The 17,403-nt window shown below is 44.8% G+C and overlaps 1 long non-coding RNA gene across 1 annotated transcript; it reads left to right on the top strand.

Annotated features, from left to right (window-relative positions):
* The first annotated feature begins 3,083 nt into the window (after positions 1–3,083).
* On the top strand, positions 3,084–14,726 carry LOC310674023. The gene is made up of 4 exons (XR_014509327.1): positions 3,084–3,114; positions 4,697–4,786; positions 9,602–9,752; positions 14,556–14,726. It is a non-coding gene; the product is annotated as an uncharacterized lncRNA (long non-coding RNA).
* Positions 14,727–17,403: the final 2,677 nt, after the last annotated feature.

Raw genomic sequence — 17,403 nt, 5'->3', positions numbered from 1 at the left:
TCCAATTAGACACATCCTACACTTTCAGGACAGATTGATCACCTTAGGTTAATAAATTGGGGATTTAACTTTGTGGAGGGATGGAGAGGTAATGTTTATCCATGTTCCTGGACCAGCTTGTACCCATGTCCTTCCTGCTCTTCTGCTCGATGTTCAGTTTATTCAAATAAAGGAACATCCCTGATTTTGTCCTGTGTACACAAGGTACCAAGAGTGAGAGGGGAAATGAAACAATTGCTACCACTTGCATGCCAAGCCCCCTGCCCTGTTGATTAAAAAGCACACAGACACGAGTATTTAGGATTATGGGCTAAAACAGGCCACAACTTTATTGGTTACAGATGTGAGTAGTTTGGCTTAGGCATTGGGTGAAACCAGGCTATATATTGACTCCCGCCCGTCTGCAGGGAGTCAAACTAAGGGTAAAATACCAGAAGGGGAAACCCTATGACTTACATCAAATAGGGGCACCCCAAGGGGTTCCCACTGGGGTCATGGCATGGCCCTAGCTTAGAAACAGTACAACCCAATGGCACAGGGAAATAAAAAGGGAAGAAGCAACAGGCATCAGAGAGCAGAGTAACTGATTATACAGGACAAAGAAAACCCAGACCAGGCAGCCACAAGCAGCAAGTAAGGATCAGTGGATCACCCAAGCCAGGTCACTGTGAGGGCATGGATGCCCAGCTACGACACTGCCCACTGTGAAAGGTGAATGGTCTTGTCCCCACCTACACATGTCAGGCACTATAAAGCTTCTACAGAAGGTTTATATGTGTCCTTAATACTTGTTTCCTGCCTTATTGTGAATCCCCCTTACTAGAAAATACTAGTCCAACATCCTGTTTTCACAGTGGACAACCAGATGCCCATGGGAAGCCCACAACTCAGACTTTAGCACAGCAGCACTATCCCCCCCTTGTGGTTTCCAGGCATATACTGACTCTGATAATGGAGACAGAGTATAGCCATCATGATTAGTAGCTACTGACATCCATATACCTTCATGAGATTGTCTAATTCAATACGAGCTGAAGAAATTAACAGACTGAAGAACGGGGCTCCAGCTAACAAAATGATTTACAATAGGGAGGTTCTCCACTTAGGCAGGAAGAACCATTGTACATTGAAACCATAGTGTCATTCTTGTGGCTCTTACGATCAGACAGTTGCAACCCCTCTCTTATACAGTGGTACCTCGGGTTACATATGCTTCAGGTTACAGACTTCACTAACCCAGATATAGTACCTAGGGTTAAGAACTTTGCTCCAAGATGAGAACAGAAATCGTGCTCCAGCGGCACGGCGGCAGCAGGAGGCCTCATTAGCTAAAGTGGTACCTCAGGTTAAGAACACTTTCACGTTAAGAACAGACCTCCGGAACGAATTAAGTTCTTAACCGGAGGTACCACTGTATAGTTAAACAATTTTTATAGCACTTAACTACAATCTTCTTAGCTGTTTAGTCTGTCCCACTCAACAGCCTTTTTGCACCAGCAGTGCTTTGCACCAAATGGAGATCTGTGATAGATAGCATGCTTGGCATGGATTTTCAGTTGTCAGTTTAATGTACTGTACAGAATTTCCTCTCTTTTGCCCACTGTGTCTTATTAAGCAGCAACACACCAACAGTTCTGGTTGTCATGCTAACTGCACCAGGATTGTTAGAATGCAGGGCTTACGTGTCCTTGTATCACCAAGCAGGGAAAGAGCAGTGCAGTCTTTCATAACACAGAGTACCTTCACAGTACTCTGCCTCAGTTTTGTCCAGCTGCTGTCCAGCTTGATCTCCTGGTCAGGCTTCAGCCATGAAGAAGGCCTGATTTTAACTGTCGTTATTTCACGGGTGCTTTTGTGTTCTGCGGATAAGGCATGCATCGAAAATTGAAAAATTCATTTTAAAATGATATAACTATAGCATGCTAAGAAGAAGTTGGAGGCCATTTAGAAGAGAGATGTCAATGTGTCATCTATGCATCCTCTAAAGTGATGCCACCTAGCTTTTTGCAGTCTTGCAAAATATAACAACAACAACAATAAGTGATAAAACATTAAAAGCTTTCAGGTATTTTCTACCTGATAGTTGTTTATTTCCTTGACATCTGATGGAGGGGCGTTCCATAGGGTGGGCGCCTCTACCGAGAAGGCTCTCTGCCTGGTTCCCCATAGCATCACTTCTCGCAGTGAAGGAACCACCAGAAGGCTGCGGAAACCCAGCCAGATCACTCCTGGCCGAGTAAGTTTGTCTTCCATAAACACAGTTTTAACAATGAGTCCATAAATGACTGTGGAGGCCAATTCTGGATTCACCCGTCCTTCCACAGTAGGGACATTGGTTTCCGAGTGGGAGTTGATCATGGTGTGGATCTGCCAAGCGTGCCTTCCTCTTAGCATGTTTTTCCCTTGTGTCCTGAGTTCGACTGTCTTCAAAGCCCATGACACCTTTGGTAAAGGCTGTTCTCCAATTGGAGCACTTGCAGACCAGTGTTTCCCAATTGTTGGTGTTTATTCTACATTTTTAAAGATTTGCCTTGAGAGAGTCTTTGATCCTCTTTTGTTGACCACCAGCATTACACTTTCCATTTTTAAGTTTGGAATAGAGTAGTTGGCTTGGAAGACGATAACCAGGCATTCAAACAACATGACCAGTACAATGAAGTTGACGTTGAAGAATAATTGCTTCAACACTGGTGATCTTTGCTACTTCTAGTACCCTGGTATTAGTTCGCCTGTCTTCCCAAGTGATGTGTAAAAATTTTCGGAGACACCATTGATGGAATCTTTCGAGGAGTCGGAGATGGCTTTTATAAGTGGTCCATGTTTCACATGCATAAAGTTAGTAGTACGATAGCTCTGTAAACAAGCATTTTGGTTTCCCTGCGAATATTGACCCATTGATCCCAGCCTTTCATAGGATGAATCAATCATTAATTTACAGAGCTATACTAAAGCTCTCCAGAAGTCAGAGGCAGAACCAAATGTTCCAGGAAATATTGCAAATTGGTACAATCATATCTGTGTTCAAAGGAGCATAACCAAATGAATAATAAAAAAGCCAACATAAGAAGTTATTCCAGATTCGAAGGTGAGCTTTCACTGCTTCTTTGTAAGGAGGTAAGTTAAATCAAGTCTCTTCAGGCTTTGTCAGCAGCTTGGACTTTTGATGGTATATTCGGAACTTGTATTGTAAAGAATTACAGATCAGAATACAAATTATCTGTATGAGGACCTGTACGTAAATGCATTGTAACAGGCACAGTTGTGTGGGTGGTATTCAGTGCTAGTCCTACTCAGGAGTAGACCCATTGTAGTCAATGGGCATGACTAACTTAGGTTTGTTAACATAAACAAGTCTACTTTGGGTAGCATTTAGCTGAATACAACCCTCAATATTTTATGACAAAAATATGTGTAGATTTATCTCAATGCACACATTTCTAAACAGATGTTATCATAAAATATGCATTTTGCTTCATTTATTGAGCAAAATACAAATCATGTATGTATGTATGTATGTATGTATGTATGTAACCAACATAGTTTGTACATCACTTAATCATAAAACCCCCTCTAAGTAGTTAAAATTATTGAAACTAGAGTTAAAACAAGTTAAGCTTTCTCTCTATGTAAAATAAGCAGTTAAATAAATGTACATATTGAAATAAATGTCAATGTGATACATATTAGGCTGGAGTATATTAATTTGGACAGTTCATTTAAAAATATGGTTCAAAACAAATTAATGTCCCTTTCCAAGAAACAATGAGCAACTGCTATTGCTGTTTTTCCTTTTGTTCCCCCTGTGAACAATGCCATGGCCTTTGGCTAGTGCAATAAAGTTTATGAATGAATGAACAAAAATATATATAAGAGTTTAGAAAATTGTTTGAGATTGCAATCCTCTTCCGATTTACAGTGGTACCTCGCAAGACGAATGCCTCGGAAGACGAAAAACTCACAAGACGAAAGAGTTTTTCGTTTTCTGAGTTGCTTCGCAAGATGGATTTCCCTATGGGCTTGCTTCGCAAGACGAAAACGTCTTGCGCCTTTTTTTAAAAACCGCCAATGCATTCCTATGGGAAACCGTCAATACACATTGGTGCTTCGCAAGACGAAAAAATTCACAAGACGAAAAAACTCGCAGAACGAATTAATTTCGTCTTGCGAGGCACCAATGTATTTGGGTGTAAGGCTTGCTGGACACATTGGAAATTTTATCCAGTGTAGATAATGAGAGAATTGCTCTAAGTCAACACTGGTCTGCCTACATTGGCAAACTTCTAAAAAGAAATTTCCATTGTTTTGATGGAAAGGTTGTGCCTCTTCAGATCTAACTTTAATACTAAACATACACACACCCAAACATCATATGCATGCATACAAACATGCAATTTCCATGGAGTTCAACGGAACTTGCTCTCAAGTGTTTGGCATGACAGCTGTGAATTGTTTGGATCTGTACTAGTTTGTGATTTACATGTCTTGGAGCCATATTCAATTAACTCAACACGCTAGCAGAAGCCAAATTCCTGCTAGAGCTATGGGTCTTCCCCACCACTCTTCACCCCTTCTTGGGAGGGTTGGGAGAACCTCCAGAACAGCACATGGAGCTAGGAGAAGGGAGATTATTCAGTTGGGGAAGCAGAAAAGTGATGTTGTGTTGAATACAACTCTTGGTACCTTTTCTCTCTTTCAGTGACTTCGAGATATCGGGCAACTTTTGCCATGGAAAAAGCTCATGGCTTTCTTTTTGTTCTTCTCTGCTTGGGAGTCCTGAGAGAGTCAAGTAAGATCTGTTTAAAGATGACGGCAGAATGATGTGGGAGAAAACTCCCTTGGGAAGTTTAGTATGGAGGCTCAAACAAATTCCCAGTTAGTCAGACTGCTAATTCAGTCATGCATTCAAAGACAGATTCCAAGAGAGTCTATGAGATGAGAGGATATTCATTATGACACACACTATGGGGGGGGGGGGGATGTCATCTGGACCATTTCATCATATAGCCAAGCATTTCTGCTACTTTCTGTCACCCTAGCAGCTCACTGTCTCTTCCTCCAAGCAAAGACCTTAGAAACAGTTATTCAACACATGCTTTCTTTTGCTGTGCACAGAGGCCTCCTTGCATCTTATATGGAGCTATTCTTCTTTCCAGCATGCAGTGTTGGGCTCCTCCTAAAATTTGTTCTTACTAGTTTTGTTGTCTTGTGGTGGCCTTAGGATTTTGAGACTATCTACCTGCACCTTAGCTGTTTGTTTTTCCTTCATGCTCCACCTGTTGCCTTAATAAGACAGTGGTACCTCGGGTTACAGACGCTTCAGGTTACAGACTCCGCTACTGCAGAAATACAACCTTGAGTTAAGAACTTTACTTCAGGATGAGAACAGAAATCGTGCGCTGGTGGTGCAGCGGCAGCAGAACACCCCATTAGCTAAAGTGGTACCTCAGGTTAAGAACAGTTTCAGGTTAAGAATGGACCTCCGGAATGAATTAAATTCATAACCAGAGGTACCACTGTAATAATAATAATTTTTTATTTGTATTCCACCCTCCCCGGTTGAGTGGCTAACATCATAAAAACAACACAATATACATAAAAACAGACACCAATTAATTAAAATACATCTTAAAATTAATTCAGACAAGTTAAAATCTGGGCAGGTGGCAATTATCAGGTTGGAACTGAGAGTGGTTAATACTTGCCGGGAGCAATTGTTTCCACTGATCATACGAGGACCTGTGAGTGGGTTGGGGGTCTCCTTCGGGCTTGTTTTATACAATGGAAAGTAAGTCAAAATGCATCCTGCCCAAAGGCTTGGGGGAACAGCTCCAACTTGCAGGCCCTGCAGAAAGATGTCATATCCCACAGGGTCCTGGTCTCTTGTGGGAGAGTGTTCCACCAGGCTGGGGCCAGGGCCCAAAAGGCCCTGGCTCTAGACGAAGCCAGTCTAATTTCCCCGGGGCCCTGGATCTTCAAGGTGTTGTTGTTAGCAGAACATAAGGTCCTCTGTGGGGCTTACCAGAAGAGGTGGCCCCACAGGTACGAGGGTCCTAAGCCATAAAGGGCTTTAAAGGTTAAAACCAGCACCTTTAACCTGATTCTGTACTCCACCAGGAGCCAGTGCAGCTGGTATAGCACTGGGTGAATGTGGTCCCGTGGTGGGGATCCCGTAAGGAGTCTCGCTGCAGCATTCTGCAGCTGCTGGAGTTTCTGGGTCAGTTTCAAGGGCAGCCCCATGTAGAGTGAGCCTTGCAACAATCAACTATCTGCCACTGCTGAAAACAGAATGCTGAACCAGACTTCGTCTGATCCATGCTCTTATGAACTACTATTCACATATTTAAAGAGCCTGCCACATGACACCTGCCTCCCCTGAAAAAAAAAATCATGCAAGTTAGGTCTCATTCACAGCATATATTGAAAGAAACATGATACTGCTTTAAAATCATGACTTCCCCCAAAGAATTCTGGGAGCTGCATTACGTCAAATGAGTGGAGAGTTGCTAGGAGATCTCCTATTCCCCTCACAGAGCTACCATTGCAGTACAGCCTTAGCGAAGCCCCAAGAAACCGTAACTGATGAAAAAGTTTATTTTTATTCAAATATGACAACACAGAGGATTTGCGAACAACCAATATTGACCTAATTAGCAAAATCAAAATATAGCCTATGCAGAGAAGTTCTTTCAGGTGAGATTGGGTCCCTCCCTACTTTAGTTTACAGGTTCCACTTGTGGTCCTGCAAGAAAAGATCCAAACAAGTTCTTCCTCATTGGTATGGGAACTTCGAGTATGTGAAACTGATAAGCACACTGTGGTCACACTAGGTTGGCATTCACCCCAGTGTGTAGGAGTACATAGGAGTACAAAAAAGAAAAAAAGGGACAAAAAGAAATTGATTTCAGGATTCATTTTTCTTGGGAGGTGTCATCTTCTGTACATCATGCTGGATACCCCTCACCTTGAAACGGTCCCACAAAATCCACTTAGAACCTAAAACCCAGACAGTGTTGGATGACAAAGAATGCCCTAAATCCAGTAATGCCACAGGTATATATACGAGAAGGGACGTGGGTGGCGCTGTGGTCTATACCTAGGCCTAGGGCTTGCCGATCAGAAGGTCAGCGGTTCGAATCCCTGTGACGGGGTGAGCTCCCATTGCTCGGTCCCTGCTCCTGTCCATCTAGCAGTTCGAAAGCACGTCAAAGTGCAAGTAAATAGGTACTGCTCTGGCGGGAAGGTAAACGGCGTTTCCGTGCGCTGCTCTGGTTTCACCAGATGCGGCTTAGTCATGCTGACCACATGACCTGGAAAAACTGTCAGTGGACAAACGTCGGCTCCCTCAGCCAGTAATGTGAGATGAGCGTGCAACCCCAGAGTCGTCTGCGACTGGACCTAACGGTGAGGGGTACCTTTACCTTTATATATACTAGAGCGGTTCATAAAAAACTTTTTTTGGGAAAATGCCTTCTCCAAAGGTCTTATCTTACCACACTAGGGATTATATAGCTATATCTGAAATTTCATGCATATCAGTTAATATCTTGACCCTCCTCCATGGAAATAGCTGTTTATTTGGCCGTTTTCCTATGTCGTGAAGGCTGAAATTTCAATTCAGTGGAGCAGGGTCAAGATATTAACTGATATGCATGAAATTTCAGATATAGTTTTATAATCCCTTGTTTAGTAAGATAAGACCATTGGAGCAGGCATTTTCAAAACGTTTTTTATGAACTGCCCTAATATACACCCCACTTGACTTTCCTGCCAATACTGAAAGCCAAACAAACAAATTAAAAACACCACTTCAGAAATTGGACTCCCAGCAGTAGGGAGTAGGTGAAAAAGAGGAGAGCTTCCTAGGCACCCCCCCCAAAAAAAATCCTACTCATCCCCCAAACATGCAAGTAGCAAAGTCCATGCCACAAAGGGAAGGAAGGAATCACAAAGAGAAGAGTAAAGTGTTTGGGGCGGAGCCATCTTATAAAGCCTGGCTTCTTCCCCATCCTGATTGGCCTGTCATCTCACCTGACCCTTCCAGCTCCTCCGCAGGGCTAAACCATTTTGAGTCTTCTTCCCAGGGGAGTTGAGATGTGGCAAATCCACTTGCGCTCAAGGGTGGGAGTGGCACTCCCAGAACGGCTTAACAGTCAGTTCCTCTTTCCAAGAAACTCTGGTAATGGTAGCTCGGGGGGGGGGGCGGTAGGTGTGTAGGTGGTCCACAATTGAAATCCTCCCCCCCCAATTAATTTTTATTGATTCTCAAAAAAAATTACAAATTAATGCCCAGTTAATTCAAATTTAACAAAAAATCCTGTTGTTGTTTAGTTGTTTAGTCGTGCCCGACTCTTCGTGACCCCATGGACCAGAGCACGCCAGGCACTCCTGTCTTCCACTGCCTCCCGCAGTTTGGTCAAACTCATGCTGGTAGCTTCGAGAACACTGTCCAACCATCTCGTCCTCTGTCGTCCCCTTCTCCTTGTGCCCTCCATCTTTCACAACATCAGGGTCTTTTCCAGGGAGTTTTCTCTTCTCATGAGGTGGCCAAAGTATTGGAGCCTCAGCTTCACGTTCTGTCCTTCCAGTGAGCACTCAGGGCTGATTTCCTTCAGAATGGAGAGGTTTGATCTTCTTGCAGTCCATGGGACTCTCAAGAGTCTCCTCCAGCACCATAATTCAAAAGCACCAATTCTTCAGCGATCAGCCTTCTTTATGGTCCAGCTCTCACTTCCATACATCACTACTGGGAAAACCATAGCTTTTACTATACGGACCTTTGTTGGCAAGGTGATGTCTCTGCTTTTTAATATGCTGTCTAGGTTTGCCATTGCTTTTCTCCCAAGAAGCAGGCATCTTTTAATTTTGTGACTGCTGTCACCATCTGCAGTGAATAAAATCCTATGCAGGTGTATTCAACAGTAAGCCCCACCAAGTTCTCTTATAAAGAGATGGGAATCTGACATTGCTCTAAACACTGGCAGAGAAATAGGGCTGCAGAGGGAGCGGACCATCCCCGGCACCACTATTCAGGTATGGTGCGATCGTGGTGGCCCCTCCGGACACGCGCCATGCACACATATGCACGCTGGGCACCACACACCCGCAGGCGGCGCACCACACCCCCAGGACACACTCCATGCCCCCCAGGGTGCATGCCATTCCCCCGCCTGCTCTCCGCCCCTGGTAGCGGAGCATGCAGCTTCGCCACTGGCTTTACAAAAGAAAAGAAGAAAGGTGCTCAGTTCCCTCACCTCCCCCAACCCTGGCAAGCAGGGAGCATTTTAATAGGCAACTTTCAATCCGCCCTAAATAAAAACAAGGAGTAGCTGAACTATAAGCCTCATGTTTATATTTTAATGCAGACCTCCAGTTCAGAAACAAGTCTTAGAAAATTCATCAGCTTTTTTGAGGTATTATTTGCTCCTCTCAGATTTCCTCAAATGTCCAACCTGTTTGGGAAACTCAGCATTTGTTTGGAGGCTTTGCTTTAAAAAAGGTAATAAATAAATAAATAAACAGTAGCCGTTGTAGGAGATTCAAGAGGAATTGAATGAGAAAGTGTCCAGTTATTTGATTCTGGTATATTATGTTTCTTGAACAGGTTTCGTGTACAGTTATGTAAAGCCTACAACCATCGATTACCAAGAATGTTTAAAAAGGGGTGGCCGATGCTTCGCAAGAACTAGCTGTGAAGAACAGTTTGTTTTCTATGGACACTGTAAGAATGGTAGCAGAGGCATATGCTGTAAAAGGTAAATCCATAATATTGCAGGTTATGTGCAAGAGTGGAGAGTATTATGGAGGTGAAATCAAAAATTTGTTGTTGTTTAGTCATTTAGTCATGTCTGACTCTTCGTGACCCCATGGACCAGAGCACGCCAGGCACTCCTGTCTTTCACTGACTCCCGCAGTTTGGTCAAACTCATGCTGGTAGCTTCGAGAACACTGTCCCACCATCTCGTCCTCTGTCGTCCCCTTCTCCTTGTGCCCTCAATCTTTCCCAACATCAAGGTCTTTTCCAGGGAGTTTTCTCTTCTCATGAGGTGGCCAAAGTATTGGAGCCTCAGCTTCAGGATCTGTCCTTCCAATGAGCACTCAGGGCTGATTTCCTTCAGAATGGATAGGTTTGATCTTCGGGCAGTCCATGGGACTCTCAAGAGTCTCCTCCAGCACCAGAATTCAAAAGCATCAATTCTTCGGCAATCAGCCTTCTTTATGGTCCAGCTTCACTTCCATACATCACTACTGGGAAAACCAGAGTTTTAACTATATGGACCTTTGTCGGCCAGGGGATGTCTCTGCTTTTTAAGATGCTGTCTAGGTTTGTCATTGCTTTTTCACCAAGAAGCAGGCGTCTTTTAATTTCGTGACTGCTGTTACCATCTGCAGTGATCATGGAGCCCAAGAAAGTAAAATCTCTCACTGCCTCCATTTCTTCCCCTTTTATTTGCCAGGAGGTGATGGGACTAGTGGCCATTATCTTAGTTTTTTTGATGTTAAGCTGCAGATCATATTTTGCACTCTCCTCTTTCACCCTCATTAAAAGGTTCTTTAATTCCTCCTCACTTTCTGCCATCAAGGTTGTGTCATCTGCATATCTGAGGTTGTTGATATTTCTTCCAGCAATCTTAATTCCTGGTTTGGGATTCATCCAGCCCAGCATTTTGCATGATGAATTCTGCATATAAGTTAAATTAACAGGGAGACAATATACAGCCTTGTCGTACTCCTTTCCCAATTTTGAACCAATCAATTGTTCCATATCCAGTTCTAACTGTAGCTTCTTGTCCTACATAGAGATTTCTCAGGAGACAGATGAGATGATCAGGCACTCCCATTTCTTTAAGAACTTGTCATAGTTTGCTGTGGTCGACACAGTCCAATTAAAATCAGACGTGTGTATTAACGTGTGCTCGCAGGATCGTAGGAGAAGATCTGTCAATGAAGGAAAGGAGCGTGAATAATGTATCCCTGCAGCATGGTGACATGCTTGGGCTGGCTTTCCTGAATTCAAAAATCACTTAAGAAACACGTGGATTTACAGAAGTTCAGGATATTACAAAGGTGCTGGTTCTGTAGTGATTTTAAAGGGAATGAAAAGGGAGTAGGGAGCTTTGATCAGGAAGATCCAAGTGTGTTGGGATGGAGAAATTTCTAAGACCTAGCAACTCAATAAATTCCTGAGCCCAGTGCTCCCCAGTCCGATGTGTTTCAGATGCTTGGGACTACAAGTTCTATGAGCCCCAGACAGCATGGCCGATAGCCAGAGATGGTGGGAATTGTAGTTCAAAACATCTGGAGCAAACTGGGTCGGGAAAGGCTGCTTTAAACTTTCAGAAGAGGGAACCCAATTACTCTAGCAAGATGGGCTCCTGCTATATCATTGTCATGCCTTGTGCTGAGGTGAGGCAAGGCAAGGCAAGGTAGAAGCTAAGCTGGGTGCAGAGGGTGGTACCAGGCAGGTTGAGGGACTAAGCACATAAAGGTCGTCAAAGCAGGGCACAGAGGTTTCTTCGGTAGGGAACATGTTGAGCCACACTGCTATGTGCAATAGTGAGGCCCACTCAAAGTGAAAGGTCTTAACTTTGCATACAGCCTTCTCCATTAGTCTCTCACTGCAATGAAGAGGGGAGAATGTCTGGTTGCACTGATTCCCCCATGGAATGTCATATCTTCTGACTGAAGGGCCAATCGTCCTTCAGGTTAATAGGGTGGCAATGTTTCTGAGATGTGCCCTTCCCTTTCTGTTTTTGTACTTCTTCATCCCCCTAGACCTGAGTTTTGCTATAAAGCGGATTCATAAGTAGTAGTGGTAGTAGTAGTAGTAGTAGTAGTAGTAGTAGTAATAATAATTATTTATTTATACCCCACCCGTGGCTGGGCAACTCCCATCAGAATTAAAAGCACAATAGAGCATCAAACATTTAAAACATTCCCTAAACAGGGCTGCCTTCAGATGTCTTCTAAAAGTCAGATAATTGTTTATTTCCTTGACATCTGATGGGAGGGTGTTCTACTACCGAGAAGGCCCTCTGCCTGGTTCCCTGTAATTTGGCTTCTCGCAGCGAGGGAGCCGCCAGAAGGCCCTCGGAGCTGGACCTCAGTGTCCGGGCTGAATGATGGGGGTGGAGTATACTGGGGGTGGAGTATACTTCAGGTATACTGGGCCGAGGCCATTTAGGGATTTAAAGGTCAGCACCAGCACTTTGAATTGTGCTTGGAAAAGTACTGGGAGCCAATGTAGGTCTTTCAGGACCGGTGTTATATGGTCTCAGCAGCCACTCCCAGTCACCAGTCTAGCTGCCGCATTCTGGATTAGCTGTAGTTTCTGGGTCACCTTCAAAGGTAGCCCCATATGGAGCGCATTGCAGTAGTCCAAGCAGGAGATAACTAGAGCATGCACCACTCTGGCGAGACAGTCTGCGGTCAGGTAGGGTCTCAGCCTGCGTACCAGATAGAGCTGATAGACAGGTGCCCTGGAGACAGAATTGACCTGCATCTCCATGGACAGATGTGAGTCAGGGGTACCATTGCCCCATTCAGGACCAGGGAGTCCTCTACACCTGCCCACCCCCTGTCCCTCCCAAACAATACTTCTGTCTTGCCAGGATTCAACCTCAATCTGTTAGCCGCCATCAATCCTCCAACTGCCTCCAGACACTCACACAGGACTTTCCCCACCTTCACTGGTTCTTATTTAAAAGAGAGGTAGAGCTGGGTTTCCTCAGCATACTACCAGCCAACATACAACCAGCCAAAACCCCCTGATGATCTCTCCCAGCGGTTTCATATAGATGTTAAAAAGCATGGGGGAGAGGACGGAACCCTGAGGCACCCCACAAGTGAGAGCCCAGGGATCTGAACACTTATCATTCCCACACCACTTTCTGGACTCCTTCAGGAGGAAGGAGTGGAAATATTGTATAACAGTGCTCCCAGCTCCTCTAAATGGTCCAGAAGGATGTCATGGTCGATGGTATCAAAGGCCGCTGAGAGATCCAGCAGAACTAGGAAATAGATTTCACCTTTGTCCCTATCCTGCTGGAGATCATTGACCAGGGTGACCAAGGCAGTTTCAGTTCCATGTTGAGGCCTGAATCCTAATTGGAAGGGATCCAAATGGTCCGCATCTTCCAAGCATGCCCAGAGTTGTTCAGCAGCCACCTGCTCAACCACCTGACCCAAGAATGGAAGATTTGAGACTGGGTGATAGTTGGCGAAATTGACCGGGTCTAAAGATGTTTTTTTAAGAAGCCTCTTTCAGCGGGTCTGGGAAGGCTCCCTCACAGAGGGAAACATTCACCACCCTGCAGAGCCCATCGCCCAGCCCTTCTTGGTTCACTTTTATGAGCCAGGATGGGCAAGGATCAAGGAGACAGGTGGTCAGTTTCATTCATCCAAGCAGCCTGTCCATATCCTCAGAGGTTAACAGATTGGAATTGATTTCACGCACCTTGACTAGACAGGGCTCTTGCACTCTCCCGCCCTGCCCCTGCTCCCATGGTGGAATCTACCTCTTTCTGAATCTGAGTGACTTTATCTGCAAAAAAAAAAGACTTTGCAAAATTGTTGCAAGAGATCCTGGGGCCCTTACCAGGCCTCGATAGCACTGGTGGTTCTGTTAAATTGTGAACCACTTGAAAGAGTCTCCTGCTGCTGTTTTCTGCAGATGGAATAGAGGCGGTGAAGAAGGTCCTCTTCGCTATTGCTACCGCCACTTGGTAGGCTCGACATTCAGCATTAACTCATGTCCAGTCAGATTCAGAATGAGTTTTTCACCACTGGCACTCTAGCCATCTCAGTGATTGTTTCATTGCCCTCAGCTCTGGGGGAAACCACAGGACTATCTGGGCTCCAAGCAATCAGAGAGGGCACATCAGAGCCCTGGTTAACTCTGGAGTCTGGAGACCAAAGCTTATTGAGAGTGTTCAGTATGTTTAGGCTGGAGAAGAGGAGAATGAGAGTAGATAGCCATCTTCAAATATCTTAGGGGCTTTTACATGGAAGATGGAGCAAGCTTGCTTTTTCCTGCTCCAGAGGGCAGGACCTGATCCAATGGATTAAACTTATAAGAAAGGAGATTCCAACTCAACATCTGGAAGAACCTTATGATGATAAGAGCTGTTCAACAGTGGAATGGACTCCCTCAGAAGGTGGTGGACTCTCCTTCACTGGAGGTCTTTTGAAGCAGAGGTTGGATGGCCATCTCCCTTCATTGCAGGGGGTTGGACTAGATGACCCTTGAAGTACCTTCTAACTCAACAACTTTGATGAAGCTTTCCCCCAAAAAAGCACAGCAACTCTGGTCAATCCAATGGGTAGATCACGGCCAGGTTTTCTTTAATAATGGGAGTAGATTGCAGTCTCTTGGAAGTTGGTCGTACCTGATATATATGTTTTAAATAGGTTTTGGATATATTCAATCATTTTTCTTGTGTTGTGTCTGTAGCCCTGGGTCCCTCTGTGCGGAAGAACTATCAATAATTTATCAAATAAATAAATAAATAAATAAATACTACCACCTTTTCACTTAATGTTTTTTTCTTCCTCTGCAGAGAACCAGGAGAGTACTGCAACTGGCGGGGAGGTGAATGCATTAAAAATAAATGTCCTCCAGGCAGTTCTTCCCTTCACAAGTGCGCTAAAAAGTTTTTCTGCTGCAGAAAGTGAGTTGCAAACCTTGACAGATAAAATGCAAAAAGGAAAGAAGAAAAAAATCGTCCAGATGACTGCATATCTTTAGTGGGGTATCTTTAGCAAAGGGTAAATTGCATAGCAGGAGGGGGTTGTAGGAGATACACTGTAAATGTTTGGCTGAGGAAATAGGTTCAGCTGCAATCTACACATCTATCAAACCAATATCCTTGAAATGCTGTTGACCTGGTCTCAATGGTTGGGTTATCTCTTTATTTGCATAAGCAGCGAGTCATAAGAAGAACCTGCAGGATGAGGCCAATGGCTCTCCTGGCCCAGCATCGTGTTGCCACAGTGGCCAGCCAGATACCTATGGCACAGAACATCAGTGCAACAGCACTCTGAACATTTGCCATTCCCAGCAGCTGGCATTCAGAGGCATACTGCCTATGAAGTGGAATCAGAACATAGCCACTGTGGCTAGTAGCCATTTATACCTTTATCCTCCATTCATTTGTCTAAGCCTCATTTAAAGACATTCAAGCTGGCGGTCGTCACTGCCTCTTGTGTAAATCAGACCGTTGCTGGGATTGAATGCCACAGAGGACCATCAGAGCTCAAGTGCCAGACCAGTGAGAGTGAGCTAAAATATGGGAGCAGATGTATGGAGACCACCAAGCCCTTTAAAAAGGTAAAGGTACCCCTGCCCGTACGGGCCAGTCTTGACAGACTCTAGGGTTGTACGCCCATCTCACTCAAAGAGGCCAGGGGCCAGCGCTGTCCGAAGACACTTCCAGGTCACGTGGCCAGCGTGACATCGCTGCTCTGGTGAGCCAGAGCCACACACGGAAATGCCGTTTACCTTCCCGCTAGTAAGCGGTCCCTATTTATCTACTTGCACCCGAGAGTGCTTTCGAACTGCTAGGTTGGCAGGCGCTGGGACTGAACAGCGAGAGCACACCCCGCCACGGGGATTCGAACCACCGACCTTACGATCGGCAAGCCCTAGGCGCTGAGGCTTTAACCCACAGCGCCACCCGCATCCCCAGGCCAAGCCCTTTACCAAGGACTATATTAAAGCTCCCCCCCCCCCAGCTGTGTGTGAGGCCAGAGGTAAAATTTCACAGAGGAACGGATGCAATTTTTACTTAATCACAGTGTTACATTTCACATCCAATAAACACACAAGACGTAACCGGATGTACGTTTGAAAAAATAATATATGCTATTCATTGGATTGGACGCAGGTGGAGCTGTGGGTTAAACCACAGAGCCTAGGACTTGCTGATCAGAAGGTCGGTGGTTTGAATCCCCGCAATGGGGTGAGCTCCCATTGTTCGGTCCCAGCCCCTGCCAACCTAGCAGTTTGAAAGCACATCAAAGTGCAAGTAGATAAATAGGTACTGCTCCGGCGGTAAGGTAAATGGCGTTTCCGTGCGCTGCTCTAGTCATGCTGGCCACATGACCCGGAAGCTGTACGCCGGGTCCCTTGGCCAATAAAGCGAGATGAGCGCCGCAACCCCAGAGTCGGCCATGACTGGACCTAATGGTCAGGGGTCCCTTTACCTTTACCTTTTATTCATTGTATTGAATTGTAGATTTCAACAGCTCATAAAGTTCAACGAAAAAAGTAGAAGACCCGGTGGATCAGTTCATTCTTTAATCAGTTTTCGCATAAGGTCCATATATGTGAAAGTGTCTATTCCACCTGTTCATAGAGTTCAGAAATCCACACGAAAGGTTGTTGCAGTTCCACAGAATCCTTTCACAGAGTCTAAGACAAGGATTTCTGAAATATTAGCCTTGTTTCGCCGTCCTGGGCTTCATCAGTAGTACAAACTCACATATGATATCACAGGATATCATCTCATCTGTCATCTCATCTGTCCTCCCAGTTGAACGACGTGGCCCAGGGAGAGAGGGAAAAATAGTGGAAGTGAACAGCTGGCTTCGCAAATGGTGTAAACAGGAACGGTTTGGATTCTTAGATCACCGACTGCAGTTTCTTGAAGATGGACTTCTGGCAAGCGATGGGCTGCACCTCACAACGGTTGGGAGGAATGTTTTTGCCAAAAATCTCAGAAACCTCATCAGGAGGGCTTTAAACTGACTAATGTGGGGGAGGGAGACAGTGCTCCTGAAGGTAGGAGTCTATCAACTGATGAAGATGATCATCCAAATGTCATAGACCAAATGGAGCAAACAGCATGCAGACCTAGTGGTGGGAGGAAAAAATCCTTAAATAAGAGACACGGGGGAATGATTAATGGACTTCAATGTCTGTACACTAATGCGCAAAGCATGGGAAATAAACAAGATGAGCTTGAGCTCTTGGTACAGCAAACTAAATATGACATAATAGGCATCACTGAAACCTGGTGGGATAAGTCCCACGATTGGAATGTAATAATGGAGGAATACAATCTATTTCAGAGAAACAGACCAGACAAGAAAGGAGGAAGAGTGGCGTTATATGTCAGGGATATGTATACCTGTGAAGAGATCCAAGATTTAGAACCTCAAAGCCAAAGTGAGAGCATTTGGGTCAAAATTAAGGGAGAGAAGAATAACAGTGACCTCATTGTGGGAGTTTACTATAGATCCCCAAGCCAAACAGAGGACATAGATGATGCCTTCCTGGAACAGATGGCTAAGCATGCAAAAGGAAGGGAGATAGTAGTAATGGGGGACTTCAATTACCCGGATATTTGTTGGATGTCAAACTCAGCCAAGAGCATAAGGTCAAACAGATTCCTCATTGGCCTTGCA

Source organism: Podarcis tiliguerta (genome assembly GCF_965153285.1).
Source record: "Podarcis tiliguerta genome assembly, chromosome: 3".
NCBI classification, from domain to species: domain Eukaryota; kingdom Metazoa; phylum Chordata; class Lepidosauria; order Squamata; family Lacertidae; genus Podarcis; species Podarcis tiliguerta.
This window is presented reverse-complemented; position numbering and strand designations above follow the sequence as displayed.